The following is a 17,676-nucleotide window of genomic DNA, read 5'->3' on the forward strand; positions in this document are numbered from 1 at the left end:
TTTTTTTTTTTTTTTTTTTTTTTGGTATCCCTATAAACCTTGAAATACTATTGTAGTATTCATTAAGACAGAAAATCCTACTTAGTGATTGCATTCATAGTATTATAACCATTTAAAATACAGTTTATATTCTAAAAACAATCTTAGCAACCAAAAAGAATAAAATAGATGCTCCTTGACGAAACATTACCTTAGATTCCGCAGAACATAGTCACAGTCCATGGGAGAAACCCACGTTCACCTCAGGAAGGAAGACTGATTTCCACCACTGATCACCTGAAGATAACAGTTGGACCCACTCAATTTCCTCACCTTAGGAAGAGACTTCCAGCTCTGAAGATTACTAAATAAATATTTATTCAGAGAACTTCCTTTCACTGACATGTCCTTTTCACACATTTTATTTTCAGACATTTTCTTTGCTCTTTCATATTCAGAGAAACCATACAGAAGAAATGCTTCAAATCAACTAAGAACAGTAACAAAAATGCAATTTTACCTTCACATAGAAGGAATGTAACAATTTGAATTTCATTCTTCCATTTAAATTACATATATGGCTCAAATTCAACGTGTGAATCTACAGTATATTGAAGGAAATGCAAGAATAACCATAGTTCTGGTATGTTTCCTGGCACACCTACCCTCCAGCTCATACAGATGCTTTTTCACTGCTAACAAGTAGTCTGCATGTGAGGGCTTCTCATGGTCTGGGTTGGCTTTTCAAAGCAGACCTGAGGTCTCATAGACTGCAAGATAAAGGAATTTTATCTCAAGAAGTGCCTCTGGAAGTCCAGGTAGGTGTGTTTGCTTGACCTTGAAGCAGTGTTTCAAAAAATTGTGCCAAACAGACAGAACAACTCTCTAATGACTAGAGTCCGAGTAATTCCCAGGAAGCATTTCCTCAAGCTGTTTTCACTCTCTTCATTTTCATACTCTTCACACACCTTTTACCAGTTTACCATTCAGTTCTGGTATCTTCCTCCTTAACTCAAAAGACCCTCATCTTCAGGCAATCACATGAAGTGTTCAAATATGTGGACATCTCCTCATCAACAAATACATCTTTGTAGTTCTCAGTGCCAGTCTACGTCCATAGCTAGTTACATCTCCTAAACTATTTTGTCAACAGTTACATCTATAATTTAACAAGATAACTAATCCTATCTAATAGTAAAGTTACATGATAAGACATTGTGCATTCTAGGCCCAAAGGCCATCAGTAAAGAGCAATGGTATGTTTATTCTTGGCACAGTATTCTGTCACTTATATGTGCTATTTTTAAAAGCGTATATGTAAAAATACTTACAGATCCATACTCAAGGTTGTTGGATGGTAACTAGAATGTACTTTATTGTTGTCTGAAATTCCCAGAGTCTTTGAAGCATGCAGCCATTCACTGGATCTTGAGACTGAATTTTGCCATTGTTCCTGTTGCTCACTACACAACACATTGTCTGTTCTTATTTTTCATCTCTTCCAACTGTTAGGCTTCTACTATGCCTATAAAAAAAAAGAAAGATAAATTAAATGCTTTTCTTCAGTGTGCAGAGCATCTCAGAAAATGAATTGTAGCAATGCAAATTATTAGATGTGCAGGTAATGATGTATTCCCTCTATCAAACTCTTTATAGATAATAAAAATTGCATGCTTGTTGCAGAAACACTAATTACAAGCAGTTAAGGACAAAAAAAAAATTGAATTCCTTCCTGAGTGCAGATTAGTTTGTACTGAACACTGCATTCTGTAAATAAAATAAAATTATTTTAATTTTCTTAGTATAAAATTAGAAATACATTTGAAAACTATTAAATTTGAAATACATCTAGTGGAGCTGATGAATTAAATTGATAGAGGAGTTTCTCCATCATGTACTCCTGACTGAAAGGAAGGAAATTATTTATTTGGCTCACAAAACATGAGTTCAGAGTTTCATATAACAAGAGTATCTAGAGATGACAGACAAGACCAGGACCATGCCAGCTGCTGCAGAAACATATGTAACTACAGTTTCTTTTCAACAGCTCATAAAGAGTGATTTTGTATATACTATTTTCTTTATTAATAATAACAAGGGTACGTCCAGGGGAAAAAAAATGCCACAGCTAGAACAAGATAGGCCTCTGTGTAGCTGAAATTTCTAAATAAGCCCTTAGAAATGAAGGCAATGGTCACTGGTTGTGAGTCACCTCCTGTTTGGCCCTAGCATTGCAGAGGAAGCTGTATCGCAGATTCCTGCTCTCAACCAGCTGCCTGCAAAATCCTGAGTTTCCAGACTTCCACCCCATTGTGCTAGATTTATTCAGCTGCCAAAAGATGTGTGTTTCTAATTCCTTTGTCCTAGATTTGGGCTGTGGCGTGGCACTGACAAAAAAAGTGGTTAGAATCTTCAGAAGAAGCCCTTTCAAGCTGTAAAGATGTTCAGACACTAGATCAAACCACTGGGAACTCCTCTACCTTTTAAAATGAAAAGGCTCAACTGTCTGCCTTAGAAACACATAGCTTAATTAGGAGAAAAAATGTCATAGACCGTTAGTTCAAGGGAATGTCCCATGTCACTGTGCCTATTAGTAGCTGTAGCTACAAGAACTAGAAAACAAAAGCAGAAGAACATTTAGAAGATGAAATAAAACCTTAATTGTCATCCATCCAGTTTTGGGAATTCGTATCTCACATGAAAAAGCAACAAAGATTCATCAAGGAATGTTTATGGCCCTTTCGTTGTATTAAGGCAGTAACCTGTAGCCCCCCGTCATGCCTTAGGACTATGCCTTCATCCCTGCACAAGGACAGACTAAAAGTCAGCCCCTGCCCAAGTAGTTTACCACATTCTCAAACTGTCATTTCTGCACAACAGTTCCCTCCCCATGACACAGCGTGGTTCCCTGTCTTACAACTGGCAAAATATGTTTCACAGATGATTAAAAGCTTAGCACATAAAATCCATATAAAAGGCCCCAGAGCTCCAGGAAGGCCAGGAGAGCAGCACCAGGACAGGTAACAGCACCAGCATTTCAGCTCTTCACCTCATCTTCTTAGAGCTGTGCCACTCCTGACACAGCTACCTACAAGCACCTCCAATTTATGTCAATAAACTTGGGGGCTGCAACTGATCTGACAACAGACAGGAGAGAAAGCAATCGTGCTGTGTCACCTGCGCAACCCAGCACCACGCAGCAGCTGCAAAGCTGGAGGGAGGCAGGGGATAGCCCTGCTGCCAGAAAGACACCTTACTTCAAGGAAATTTTCTTTATTTGTCTCAACTGTCCTAAGAGTCTGAAAAATAGTGCTTCTTTTCATAGTGCATCTGTACTACCAGATGAATGATAATATCTCTGTGTAACTACAGATCTTTCTTTCCCACAAAATAGAGGTCTAGTGAGAGACAGTATTAGCAGCTTGTGTTTAGCAGCAAATCAGGCACTGAGCTAAGACTTCTCCACCTGCATCTGGCTGGTACCAAATCTAGACAATTTCGGCCGTGTTAACCCTGAGTCCTGAGGATTTTGTTTCAGAGATTGAGTATCCTCACTCCCAATTCTGCAGTTAGCAGTGCAAAGACAGCTTGGGACCATCTGCACTTCCAATGCCAACTCATTTTCTGTTTAATGAACTTTCCTCAAAAAAGAAAAAGATGAACTGTGGTAAACCAGGTCTAGCTATAGAAAGATGAAGCTGGGTCTTGTTTTCATTCTTTCTGTTTTCAGCAGAGCTGCTACTAGCAACAAGACTCTGCTGGAGCAGTCAGCAAAGAGAACAACATTCATCCTTGTGCTCATCCACTCAGTTTAAATTAAAAGGAATGTCTGTTGCTCCTTCCTTAGCTTTGTGCATTTATGCAGGCTTACTATTTCATTTTTTTCAGTTTCTACAAACTTCCTTCTCTCCATAAAAAAAACACTTTGCTGGCAATATCTGTAAAGCAAATCAGTCATTTTGATCAGAAAGACTTCATTTACAACTCCCATTATCATCCTCAGACAATACAACAACAAAACCCATAAGGTTATATAAACAAACAAAAAAACCATAAAAACAAAAAAACAAAACCCACCCATAAGGTTTTGTGGGTTTTGTTTTTTTGTTTTTATGGTTTTTTTGTTTGTTTATATACACTGTTACTTAAGCTTATTGGATAAGGAACTGACAGTCTGCAATACAGTCAATCTCCAAATACAAATTAAAATTTGTTGTCTCTAAGTCCTCCAGAGGAGAACACAATCACAGTTTTCTAAAATTATTTTCCTCCCTCCTGCTTTGAACTCCCCTGCTGCTTTGAATTTTGTTCTTTGAAGGGCACAAGCATAAAGGGAAGCTTCAGTGTCATAGAAGGGACAATGCCATGACTATGGTGAAAGTATTTTCAAAACAGATGAGGAAAAATATGTTAAAAAAAAAAAGCTTATTTTTCTCTATTACTCATTTCAGTTGGTTTAACAGTATGTTCAAAATCTGCAGCCTGAACTTACTTTTGTTATATACAAGAAAGATACTACAGAAGTAGCCACATTGCCAACACCACAAAAGCCCATACTTCAAGAAAGTTGGTTTGGAAAAATGATATGTTTCATGTAATTGTTTGTTGGTACATAAGTGAAGGTCCAAGCATATCCAGGCAGAAAAAAATTTACACACCAGGGATTTTTAACAAAGTATGTAGGTCACCCTGAAAATGATACCTCCTATTTATTTCCATAGAAACTACAACAGATACAAAGAACACAATAACACTATTTGATAAAGCAAATTCTCAGCTACAAAACACTGCTTTTCAACACAGTCACCACCATTAGCTATGTAATTTCGTCAGAGATGAATAAGAGCCTGCGTGCCATGCTTGTAAAAATCTGCACCAGCAAAGGTTACCCATTGCTTCACAGCTGTTGTTATGGTGTCATTGCTGGGAAAATGTTGCCCACACAGCCCATCTTTCATTGGCCCAAACAGATGGAAGGCAGAAGGAGCCAAATTCAGAATATATGCTGGGTATGGTAGTACAGTCCAGTCAAGATTGGCAATGTGCTCCACCATCTTCAAATTGTTATGAGGCCTGGCATTATTGTGTTGCAAGAGAAAAGTCATCTTCTTCTCTGGCCTGAACTGGAAAATCAAGCCTTCAGCTTAGTTAGCTTCATGATGTAGTGGTCAGAGTTGATGGTTTTTCAGGGTTCCAGGAAATCCAGAAAGATCACCCCTTTCCTATCCCAAAGGACAGTGCATGTCACTTTACCCTCCAAGGGCTGCGAGTCTTCAATGGGGAATTCCTATGTCATCATTCCATGGACTGACATTTTGACTCTGGTTCGGAGTGGTGACACCACATCTTGTCTCTGGTAATGATACAATCCAGGAAACTGTCACCTTCAGTCTCATTTGGTTCAACAAGTCCTGAGTAAGCATTTGAGGGACCCAAATGGTGCAAATGTTGTGATATTCCAGCATTGCTACCATTGCTTCCAATGCATTGAACCTGATATTCAGCTTCACACACAGTTCCCTGGTTGTAATCCACTCATTCACATGGATGAGCTGATAGAAACACTCTTAATTTTGTGGTGTGACAACTGTGCATGGCTATCCAGAATGTAGTTTGTCTTTCACACGGGTGTCACCACTGCTGAAACGCACCACACACTGCCTCTCTGTGCTAACTTCTGCTCTCCAGAAACATTCAGCAAGTGTGGATAAATGTCAGTAGGTGCTGTTTTTTCCAGCTGGAGGAATTCAGTTCCACACCTTTGCACCATACAGACTTCCATGTCAGATGCCATTTTGTCAGATTGCCCCTCTGCTGCCATTTGTCATAGAGCAACAAAACAGAACGGAATATTGGTGGGAAGGTTCAACTACTGTCATACCACCCCCACCCATCTCTGATGCCGTGGGCCAACAAAATAAAATAGGAAGCATTAATTTCAGAGCAACTCATATATTTAGCAATATTTCTTCTAGCTAAGTTTGTTTTGAGGCATTCAGTTTTGTTATTTAAGTATCAGAGTTGCTCAGGTTCATGCTGAATTTAATAAGCTACCTAAAAAGCACTCTTGTTTGGTCAGATATCCTTCCATCCCAGACTTCTCTATTTATAACACAAAATAACTATTGCTATCAGAAAGGTACTAATGAGAAAAAATATTAATTTAAATCTCTTTAAAACTGAAAGAAAATAAATAAAAAGAGATTTGCAATATGACCCCACAAATTAAGATTTCAGAGATGAGTGGAGAGTAAGAAAATGATAATGTTTACAAACCTCTTAAAAGACTGCTAGAGCAAAGTAAGCTTAGGGATACAGTTTTGTTTCCATGCCATTCTGAGGCAAGATTAGAAAGTCCAGATAAAAGAGCTTTACCAAGTTTCCATAATTTGCCACATATTTATGGACTACTAAGAAAGTAGATGATAAAAGGAATTAATTCCTGATTTACATATTCTGCTAATAAAGTGGCAAGGTCTTAAGGAACAAACACAACAGCTGCAAATTAAGTAATTACGTATCTGTATGCAAATTTGCAGACAACTCATAAATGTTGGAATACTATTTGCAATGCTAATTGAGTGCCTTTTATTGCCTCTGCATAATTCCTACATGTGATTTTTTGCCAGATGTCATTGTAGCTTGCAAAACCTTTATTGTCAGGTTAGCTGAGGTAGCACACATTAACACTGCTCATAAAAATCCTATTTTTAATTAAATTATCTGCAGTATCTCAATAATTTCTCACTGATTTCTTGTCCAAATCAGTTAGTTGGTTTCTTTTTTTCAAATTGCACAAGTGTTTCACAACTTCTAAATACAAGGTCTTTCTGTCCCAATTTTACAATATTTGATTCAAAATAATTTAAGTATCACCTCCAGAAGCCAAGATCAGTTCTTCACAGAAGTTTCACGGGGAGCAGCACAGCGTTAAGAGAAAGACAAACAAGGAGTACTGTTTGTGACAATTCTGAACAAAGCAGAGCAAAGGATACATGAAGACTACAACCAACTCATGGTATCACTGAATCTCTCATTTGAATTGTAACTATAATGTTTAGTGTAAGTTGTAAACTGGAACCATCTTTCCTGCTTAAGACATTTTTGTGAAAGGCCTGGTTTAAAAAATTTTTTCCACACACATTTCTTGATCATAGGACATATGACTGAGCAAGAAGATCAAAGAAAAAACAATGGTGAGAATAAAAAAAAACAAGAAAATTAACTATTTCTTCCTCAAAAAAGTGACTGCCAATTTGTTTATTTGTATTTGTATAGAATCCAATAAAATATAAATAGACCAAAAAAAAATTTCTCATTAAAACAAGCTTAGTAAAAACTTTACGATACTCTTGATTTAGACCACCTTCTTTTCTAAAGCCATGAAGCAATGTTAGACCTTCCCCAGGCAGTCAAGGAAGTGTAATCATTTTAACAGTTTAGCTGGCCAATCTGTTCTCACTGAAGGAACAAATCCATCTTCTGAGCAGCAAGATAGCTTTTCACATGCTTTCCCATTCCAACTAAGTTTCTCAGCACAGTCAGCTAAAACCTCAGCATCAAGAGTGTAATAATGTACTTTCTGGAAAGAATTCTACCCACAGTTCAGTGTGAACCATGAAATCAGGTTGCTCCACAAAATAAATAAATATTATTATAGGCTTACTATAGGGCCAAATCTTCCAAAATACCTGGTTGTATGGAATCTACTACACTGTTTGCTGAGGGAAGCACTTTTTGAAACAGTACAGTAAACTATACTTGGCACAAACTATTCATAGTACCCTATCTGGCTCAGCTCTGAATAAATCAATAATCCCAAATAAATTGGGATTGTGGACCAAGATATGGCCTTTTTTTCAACTTCCACTTTATGGAATTTTCCATTAAGAATGACTACTTTGTGAGATTTAGTATTATCAGTATCAAATCGTAACAGCTGCAGGGGTCAAATCCAATTGTAAATTAACATGTAATCCAATTGCGCTTCACCTGGAGGGTGGTTGGGAGGGTCTGCCTAACTCAAGTGGAAAAAAATGCAGCCATTAGAAACACTTGCTTGAAAAGGATTGTAGAGAAAGGAATCTGCAATAAGCTTTGACAGATAAAGGTTGAAATAAATTAGGGTTGGACAACTTGATCTAACAATTTATCCATATGGAACATTAAGGAAATTTGTCTTCCTTTCATCTGACTGAGGACTGATTTTCTAGACAAGATTATCTGACAATTGTTCTTCCTTGCCACTGGGTTAGGAGTTGGGTCTCTAAACTGGAAAACAGAAGGAGCAAGCACTCTAATATTTATCCCATATGTGCATTAGCTGTCCTTTGGATCAGCCCTTTAGAAGGCATGTCTCTGGATGGCTTGGATTTTGGAACATTGTTAATTCAAAAAGAATTCCTTCTAATGAATAAAGCAGAAGAATGAGTAAAAAATGATCACAAAAATATCACAGATCTACTACTAATAAACATTATTACAGCACTAGATTAGAGAATGGCATGGATCCCTAAGTCCATGAATAAACTATATGAATTGGAAATGAATTCAGACTTTGAAAATGTTTGCATAACAGTGGTATATTTCTGTTTCACAAAAATCCTCAGAAGATAAAAATGTTAAAATGTGCAAATACCAAGTGCAAACAATTGAATGTCACAGATTTGTGTCTTTGAAATCTGAGATGTCAACTGTGCAAATCCATCTTTATATCATGATTTCTTGTTAACAAACCTAACAAGTAAGATTTCAGAAACAGACTACAAACATTTTAAATTGTTTGAAAATGATACAAAGAAAAACAAAATACATAAGTCAGCTTTTAGCTAAAAGTCTTCTTCATTCCAGGAAATCAAATCACATATTTGAGAGGGACCAAAGTTCAAAATCTGGACTAAAGTATTTAATGGTAGATTATTGGGTCTAAAGTTATTGGTCCAGAACATTTGCAATGAGCCTAAAAGACTTAGGCACAAATTTCCCAAGTCACATTAAGAAATTTTTTGGGGAAGTTTCTGCCTGATTCCACAAAATAAAACAAGACACTTCAAAAAAATTGGTTAAAAATACAAAGGAGATATTAGATTTTATTCTCAGGTTCTACTCAGCTTTAAAAAATAAATTTAAATAATTTCAAATGAAAATGAATTCTGAAACTAAAGTAGATATGTCTCATTTTGACAAAGCTGTACTGAATTATTTTGATTTTCCCTATTCTTTTCATGGACAAAAATGAGAAATATTAGAGGTTTCAACAGATCATTCAATAGAATGATCAATAGATTCAATAGAATAGTTTTTTGAAGTCTATCAAAAATAGATACCCCTTGGACATTTTTGTCTCCCGCAAAAAAGTAGGTAAGATGAGCAATACAGATACTTTAAGACAGAGGTCACACAAGGCCAAGAAAATCCCTGGGTGTTTTTGTTGTTGCTGTTGTTGGTGTTTTTTTTGTAACTTTAAGACTTGAAAAAGACAACACAGCACATAACAAAAAGTGCAAGATACTCCCCAGATACTTTTAAAAGCTTTCAAAAGCTTCCAGAATTTAACCTCAGACTCAGTCAGTGTTAATAGGGTTAGAATTTCCATACCAAGTAGTGGTACCAAGGGGACTGAAGAACAGAGATGTATTTCTAATGTACAAATAATGACTTGTCTCCTTAGGTTTTTATAAAATTTCAGGCATCCTGTTCTTCAGTCTTCGCGTCTGCATACTCAAAGGAGGCTTCTGCTACAAGCATTACAACTATTATACAGTAGTAGAAGTACAAGAAACAGCAGCAAATGAAAAAATATTTTTTTCCAGCCATCTAGCCTTTCCTCATACATATTTTCAACTGCACAGCACTTGAAGCTGTAGAACTGATAGATTTGTGGTACATCTTTGGGAAACAACATACAAAGAAGATCAGAAAAGATTAGGAAAACTGTGGCATATCCTTCCAATTTTCTTGTAAGCAAGTTATTTGCATTGCTTCATAAATCTAGTGCACAACCTGAGCTTTTCATAAGTCAGACATCATGGTTTCAGGCTTCTTGTCTCATTTTTTCCTTCCATATTTCAGTGTGGTATGTCCTGAAGTCTGTCAGTAGTTTCCGGCATGTATCACAGTAATTTTAAGCTGCTTTTGTTCAAATAAAAGAACTAAGATGAAAGACATACCAAAAAAGTCACTTATCTTCAAGCAGGAAATACTGTTCAAATAATTCCTTAACTTTTCTTACATTCATTCTGGAAAGCAATTCTCTTCAGTTTGTTCCTCAAGTTTGTGGGACGGGGATTTGCACCTCTAACCAGTTTCCAAGAAGATCTAAGTCACTGTTCTTACAGCTCAAGGTCAGATAGTTTTGATCTCAAAGTCTTTTGGCTTATTAATTTGTTATTATGCTTAAGTCAAATCCACTATGGAACTCAGGTGGAGATGCTTCTATCACACCTCCAGCTTTCTCTTTGCTTGCTGAGAACCCCCTTTTGAACCAGCCTCTGCACTGATAACCCCAGTCAGTCAGAATAAGATCTGGGCTTTTTCACATGCAGTTACCACTACGTTTATTGAGTGCATTAATGTTGATGCACTTTTACAACAATTATTAAAAAAAAAAGCAGAATACAAACAGGTTGAGGTGATTACATCCCTCTCTGCAGTAAAGGTGACCTTAATCTTGTTACAGATGTGTCCTGAAGGGAGTGAGAGAGAACTTGCTTGCAAATCAGAGCCTCTTTGTACATACCTGCAGCAAGGCACACCCACCTGCAAAAAATCATCATCACTTCATTCATGTACTGAAAATCACCTTCTGATTTACTTTATCAAACAGAACACCACACTGCTGCTAAGACAGCAACAATCAGTAGGGCCTCAAAGGTTACCAAGGCAAAGTAACATTTGTCCTGCCACTGCAAGCTACCTTAATAAGATTAACACTGTCTCTTGTGTCACTGCTACTGGTTTCACCCCTGTAGAGGACAATTAAGCAAACGAAAGTCACTCTGCTAATTTACATCCCCTCTGGATGAGGTTCAGACACAGCAGGAAATGTGTGCATTCTTGAGAATCCTGAAAATATTAAATCCCTCCCTGGATACTGCAACTGAACTATTGCAAATTTCCAAAAGCCACTCAGTCTCTTAATATAATTAGAGCAATCTCGGTATGCTGGCTTCCTACAGCTGCTCTTTACCTCTGCAAGTAACCTGTCTGAAAATTCAGCTTCTTGGTCAGAAGAGAAGACTGACAGATGGTGAATAAATTCAAGACTAGTTTATTTTTATAACTGGAAAATAACTTTCAGACATCCTGGTGGTCTACAGATTGCTTCCAGGTCTTTTCTATTTTAATGAAAGGTAAAATATGACTTAGATTCACGTTTAAGCAACTTAATTTTAGCCAAATTGCAGAGAAAAGTAAATGCCAGCTTTTATTCTAAACTTCAACCTTCTGAATCACTGAGACATTTATCTTATGTAAAAATGATTGTAATAATAATAATGCTTTCTGGTTTACAGCTGATTTAGCAGGAAATTAATATTTGGTTTTACGAACACATTAAGCAGATGGTACCTATTGTTGAAATTATCCCATAAAAGTACATGTATTTGGGCTTGGTTACAATTTAATGCATTAGACTTTTAAGAGATTGGTGTGGTAGTTTTTTTCATTTTTTCTAACAAGCCATTTTAAGCCTAAAGCATGCAACTTTGGAGCTAACTGTGGTTGGCTCCAAAGCTACAGTAATGTAAAAAAAATGACTGACTTAATCACTTTCATTCATAAGGAGGAAAGAAAAGAACATATTAATGAAAACAGCTTATATAGTTATTAGAATTCTGGTCTATCGTTAGTTTCATCAAAATAAGTGACAAACTGAGAAGCAGTTAAAAGAGTCAAAGAGTGCAGCTGAAACTTCTGACCCCACTGAATATAAAAGTAAACTTCTCTTTAGTTCCTGCAAAGCTTCACTTTCATCTTCAAATAAGAGTCTGGAAGCTATGCAAGCACATTACCTGGGAGCAACGTGAAGGGAACTGCTTCCATCCTTTTACAATGTAGACAACCCATCCCACCAGAAAGTTACTCACTGCAAACTACTCATGATGAAAGGGAGTGGAATAACACTTTGGACTGACTATAAGATACGCTTGCTCTTTCTCCTTCATCGCTTTAGACTCAGTATCCTTCAGTAACTAGAATCATGTGCAATGAAGATAACTGAAAAACTCCCACAGACTTTCAAATTTTCACATTAATCCTACATCTCATAAAACTTAACATATTACTTAAAGACACTGCATGGGGGTCGGCCTCTTCTCTCTTGTAACTAGTGACAGGATGAGGGGGAATGGCCTCAAGTTGTGCCAGGGGAGATTTAGGCTGGACATTAGGGAATACTACTTTTCTGAAAGAGTGGTCAGGCGCTGGAATGGGCTGCCCAGGGAGGTGGTTGAGTCACCGTCCATGGAGGTGTTCAAGAAACATTTAGATATAGTGTTGAGAGTCATGGTTTAGTGGGGTTATTGGTGGTAGGTGGATGGTTGGACTGGATGATCTTGTAGGTCTTTTCCAACCTAGCTAATTCTATGATTCTATATAGTGTATTACAGAGCATCTTTGCTTACCATCCCAAAGGCAGTCATATGCTTGACTGCACCCTGTTTCCAAATCAACCTGTACAGTACCAGGACTGGGCACTTGTAAGGCTGGCACCCTCGCAGATGAGCAAAGGCTGAAGTAAATTCTTTTGAGTATTCAACACATCTGCATCTTTTTATTTCCATCATGTAAAGTCAAGTATAGGGTGGAAATAATTTTTAACAGCTACACACATCATTTAACGAAATTGTAGCACTGGAAGAAATAGTTAAAGAAACTCTTGTTCAACTTGATGTGATTGTATATACACCTGTGTGTAATCCGATCCTCTTTTACACACACCAACTGCAACTTTATAGGAGATTTTCCAGACAACATGACTAAAGCTAAGGTTCTAAAACTGTTTAAAAAGAGGTCGGTGGCCTGATTTTCAACAGAGGTGTTTCTGCCATCCATTCTTCATTAGTTTGCTGCAGAAATATCAAAGCGACTAAATGAAAATATTTGTCCAATTTCAGCAGAATAGAAGAATAAGACCCTAATGAACTACTGAGTGCTCAGCATAGTGGAAAATAAAAAACAGGCATTAAATCCAGACATAAGAACTTGATTTTAGGCACACAGATACAGACCCACACTTCCTAACTTCTGTTACTTAATCTCATTCCAGGCTCATCTTCTGCTACACAGAAAGAGAGTCACATACAGAAGAAAAATCAGATGTGATTTGAACTCTATCTCTATTGACCAGGAAAAATAATGACATAGACATGGCACACATAATTCTGGAGTTTCAATTGCTGCCTCAATTAACAAGTTGAATAAATTCAAACTGAGTTTGGAATATCCTGGCCACATTCACCACACTAGAAAAATAAATTAAGTTAAAGGTGCAAACGTATGCAAATGTAGAAAGGTCCCAAGAGAATTCTAAATGCCAATGTTAATTATAATTAGGTGTAACAAAAAAAAAAAATGCAACCTTCACTCTGTTGTAAAAAATGATGTATAAAGCAGAAAACTCCAATTAAATCAGCCAAAAACTGTATGACAGTATATTGCAACCTATCAATATCAAAGTGATGGATAAACCACCGAGCATCACTGACCTAGAAACCTGGAGTCTCCAGCTCTGCAGTGGAGACAGGCAGCCCTGTTGAGGGCCAGGGAACTGGCAAGAGCGTAGCAGGGTTCTGATTGAAACATTCAGCTGGAACAGCCTCAAAACTGAGCCACCAAGGCACAAATCACCCCTGGGAAGTTCTACACTGCAGTTGTATTTTTATATTTGCATAAGCAAATATTGCTTCTGGCTTATGGGAAACAGTATGCTACTTTAGTTCAACAGTGTGCATCACAAACCACAAGTGGTAATCTGTAAGAGGAGTCCAACAGGTTTTTAAATTAATCTGGCCTTCCCTCAGGATAATTATTTGCAGAGATACTCAACTGTAAACAGCACTCCAGTCTGATGTATGCAGGCAGCATTAACTTTGCAATGGTATTTCCAAGTTTCTTGTCCATTTTTGGCAGCTTTTCACCAGTTATTGACAAACTTGCCAGACATGGGGGAACCTCAGGGAAAACTCATTTTGACCAGGTGCACACTGGACTCTGAATTAATTCTTCTACAGCACACAGGAGTCTGCCATCCACAAACCTGACAAAGTGCATTTTTACCTTCTGTTTTATGCTTTTTGCCTCTTTTTCATCCAGAAAGTTCTCTTCCCAGAATGTGCCGCAGTGAAGGACTTGTAATATTTAGACTCTCTTCTTTCATAACAACTCTTTTTTTTTCCCCCCAGGATCAGGTTGGGTTTCTGTGAGGCACTAGAATATTCTTTTATTAGCAATCACCATACTTTGCGCAATTTTCACTTCCTGGGATGTTTATGTCTAAGCATTTATCCTCCTTTAACTTTTTCAGATCCCTTGAACAATGGCATGAAAACCTACATCCAGATTCCATTAGAATGTGTTCTTCTTAAAAGTTCAAAAAATCATGCTTGGGTACAAACTACATTTTCAGTGAGAACAGCACTCCAGGCACTTCACAGCATGACAGTCTTAACACTGCTGTCATTAAAGCTTGGGTGCCATTCTGTTTTCCTCCTTGTCTTCAATCAAAACTAGCTACTGTTTATCTCCTAAAGGGAGGTATATCTTTGAGGACCCAAAACAACACTTACACTGTAGCAAGGAAGAGGGCTGCTGAATGCTCCCTTGTACCTGAAAGAAAGCTTCGTCACTGGCAACAATAGCTCAGGAATCTTACATCAGATTATTTCTTAACGTATTTTATGTACAGTAATAATTCATACAGGTCACAGAGTGAACGAATGCTCATTCAAATCAGCTGTGAAACTCCCTCTAACTTAACAACAAAATGAAACTAGGATTCCTAGTCTCTGGTAAACTATGCCTGAACTCAAAGAAAGAAACACACCATGAAGCTGTATTCCCTATCAGCTCCAGGAGGTAAGGTCCTTCAGCAAGGGTAATTCAGCAGTGAAATTACATTGTCTTTTCTTGGAAATCTCTGTGATCTTCACCATCTGTTTTATGTGACAAAGTTGTTGATTTGATCCTGCATCTTCAGTATCAGAACAAAGGCCAGTTCAAATTTGCATTAAGGAGTAAAAAAAGAAGTAATTACAAATTATAATGAAAACAAGCACATGCTTTTCTGCATTTTAATGAAGCAAAGGTAGCTGCACTGGTTTACAGATCCAATCAAATTCAGATCACATTAGTTGAATATTTCAGTTTCAGAAGAGTAAAACTGTAGTAAACAGGTACAGTACGAACACAAATGAGCTTCCTCACCACATAAAAATTATCCAGCAAGCTGTACAAAGATCACTCAAATGAAAACAGATACTCAATAAAGCAGATAATTGACTCCAATCTTATTTAATAAGATGGCCCCAAACTGCCTTGCAAAAATGCCAAAGCAACTAAATATAAATGTTTATCTCTGTTAGTAAAGGAAGAAAAACTTCTATACTGTTTGGAGAACTTCTGAGCAGTTTTATGGGAGTCTGAAGTACTTTAAAAAATAATTAACTATTTTATGTTGTAGTTTCTGGTTTGAAGTTTTATTTCAGCTTTGAATGCCATGGTTTATGATCTCAAATCCTTGTTATCCACTGAATTTATCAGCATCAGCTTTTATTTTCAGAGTTGAAAAAGGACACTAAAATGGGAGACTCTAAGCACAAATGTTATTTAAAAGGTCTAGCAACTGTTAGCTGAGGATATTCGAAGCTAGACTCACACACACATATATATACACAATCACAATCTGATGACAATGCAGTAAATTACTTTTTTTTTTTTTCATTATTATCGATCTCCTCCAGACCTTGAGATCAACATTCATGGAAATAATCCTTCAATAAAGACTCCCAGAATTTCTTTGTAGAGTAAATAATAACATTTAAAATGTATATGTGTCTACTTGATAGTTCTTTCTACAAGGTTGTTTCATTGTCATTCACCATGGAAAAGTGTGAAATACCACACAGACAACAGAAACCCTCTGGCCAGAAAGGTACTATGCATCCTGGTCTGAATCAAGCCAATTCTGTATTGCTCTCCTTCACATTATTTGTGAGATAAAGTGCTTTGCTTGGTCAAGACACAAACGGTCAGCTATTTGATCCCTGCCATCTTTGAAAGCAGAGCAGAGGGAGTATGCAATGTGCTCAGCCTTGGTTGCAAGAATGACTTGCAAGAAAAAAAAGTACTCAGTAGGTTTCCCCCATTATCTGCATCTTACCCTTCACATTTCTGATGAGTCTACCAATACATGTGATAAGTTAATGACAACAATTGTTTTTTGGAATAATAGCTGTATTCAAAGTATACCAGCTCTGTTCTCAAATCCATTTACATTTAGTTTATAAAAGATAGTTTTATAAATGACATAAAGCAAAGCACCATTGTATAGAATGAAGAAACAAATTTCCATTATCTCCTTTGTAAATTTTGATTACATAAAGGTCTCCCTTTCTGTAATTGCTGATTCCACATACTCCCTGTTATTTTAGGGAGGATGCTATTTTACAGTGCTATTTTAAAATAAAACTGCTATTTTAAAAAATCCTTCTAATATCATGTTTTTGTGAGTGGATTACTAATAATGTAGCAGGTTCCTTCTGGGAGTCTCAAAGCTACTGACGGATGTGAAACACCCTGTTTCCAATGACACTCTAACAGAGACCCCAAATAGTTTCCCACAGCTCCTTCCCTGGTTAAGCATTACCATGTTTGTTAACATAACTACTATCTATAGCAGTGACAGCTCCTAGAAAGAGATTTAGTCAGATGCTGACAGATGAACTGTCGATGAACTCCCAGCAGATTCAGAGGTTTGGAAAAGTATATTAAGTTTGATCCTTATCTAGACCTTGTTTTTCTTTTTTCCTTACCACATCAATAAACCTTCAGTCTTCCTTTCTTCCAAGTTACACTCTGCTGTTACCTCATCACATGCTGACGTGTCCATCCTCTAGCCTAATCCCCTTCTGAAGGGATGAAGGCTGACAAGTAAGCTGCCATGGGACACTCAGTCTTCCCCACTTCAGCAGGTTTCCCATTCTTAAGGAAAGTGTTTAAGTGGGTTATTCTACCATTTCATCCACTCTCCAACTAATTTTGATGGAGCAGCATAAAGCTACTGCTACACCTCCCTAGCCTCTCATCTCCAGATTTTGGAACTGAACTCCTAACATTTTGAGCACAGAATGATCATTAAAATTGAAAAAAGCAAAGATTTCCCAGGCCTTCCAGTGAGAACAGAAGCAAAGAAGAAAGAAAGAAGAAAAACTGTCAAGGCTCTCCAAGAAAACTCTACTCCAAGAGCTTCCTCTGGAGTCACTTAGTTATACACTGAGTCCAAGAGACTACAAGACACAATATTTTGCATCACAATTTAACCTATTTCTCTCACAAATTTAAGATCCATGGATTCATTCTGATGATGATGGTTAATACTAAGAACATTATATAGTATGCTTGGCACTGTTAAATGCCTAGAAAAAAAAAAAAGGCCTCTTCCTGAAATATGCTTTTCATACATTTGGAACAGAAGATAAT

General features: G+C 37.1%; 1 long non-coding RNA gene across 1 annotated transcript in view; it reads right to left on the reverse strand.

The window, feature by feature from the left end:
• LOC110398424 overlaps positions 191-17,676 on the reverse strand; it is a 91,087-nt gene continuing 73,601 nt past the window's right edge. Inside the window, exons 2-3 of the long non-coding RNA XR_002438375.1 lie at positions 1,311-1,504; positions 191-276 (exon numbers count right to left, since the gene is read on the reverse strand). This is a non-coding gene — a long non-coding RNA (uncharacterized LOC110398424). The remainder of the gene's footprint in view (positions 277-1,310; positions 1,505-17,676) is intronic.

This window comes from Numida meleagris, chromosome 4 (genome assembly GCF_002078875.1).
Source record: "Numida meleagris isolate 19003 breed g44 Domestic line chromosome 4, NumMel1.0, whole genome shotgun sequence".
NCBI classification, from domain to species: Eukaryota; Metazoa; Chordata; class Aves; order Galliformes; family Numididae; genus Numida; species Numida meleagris.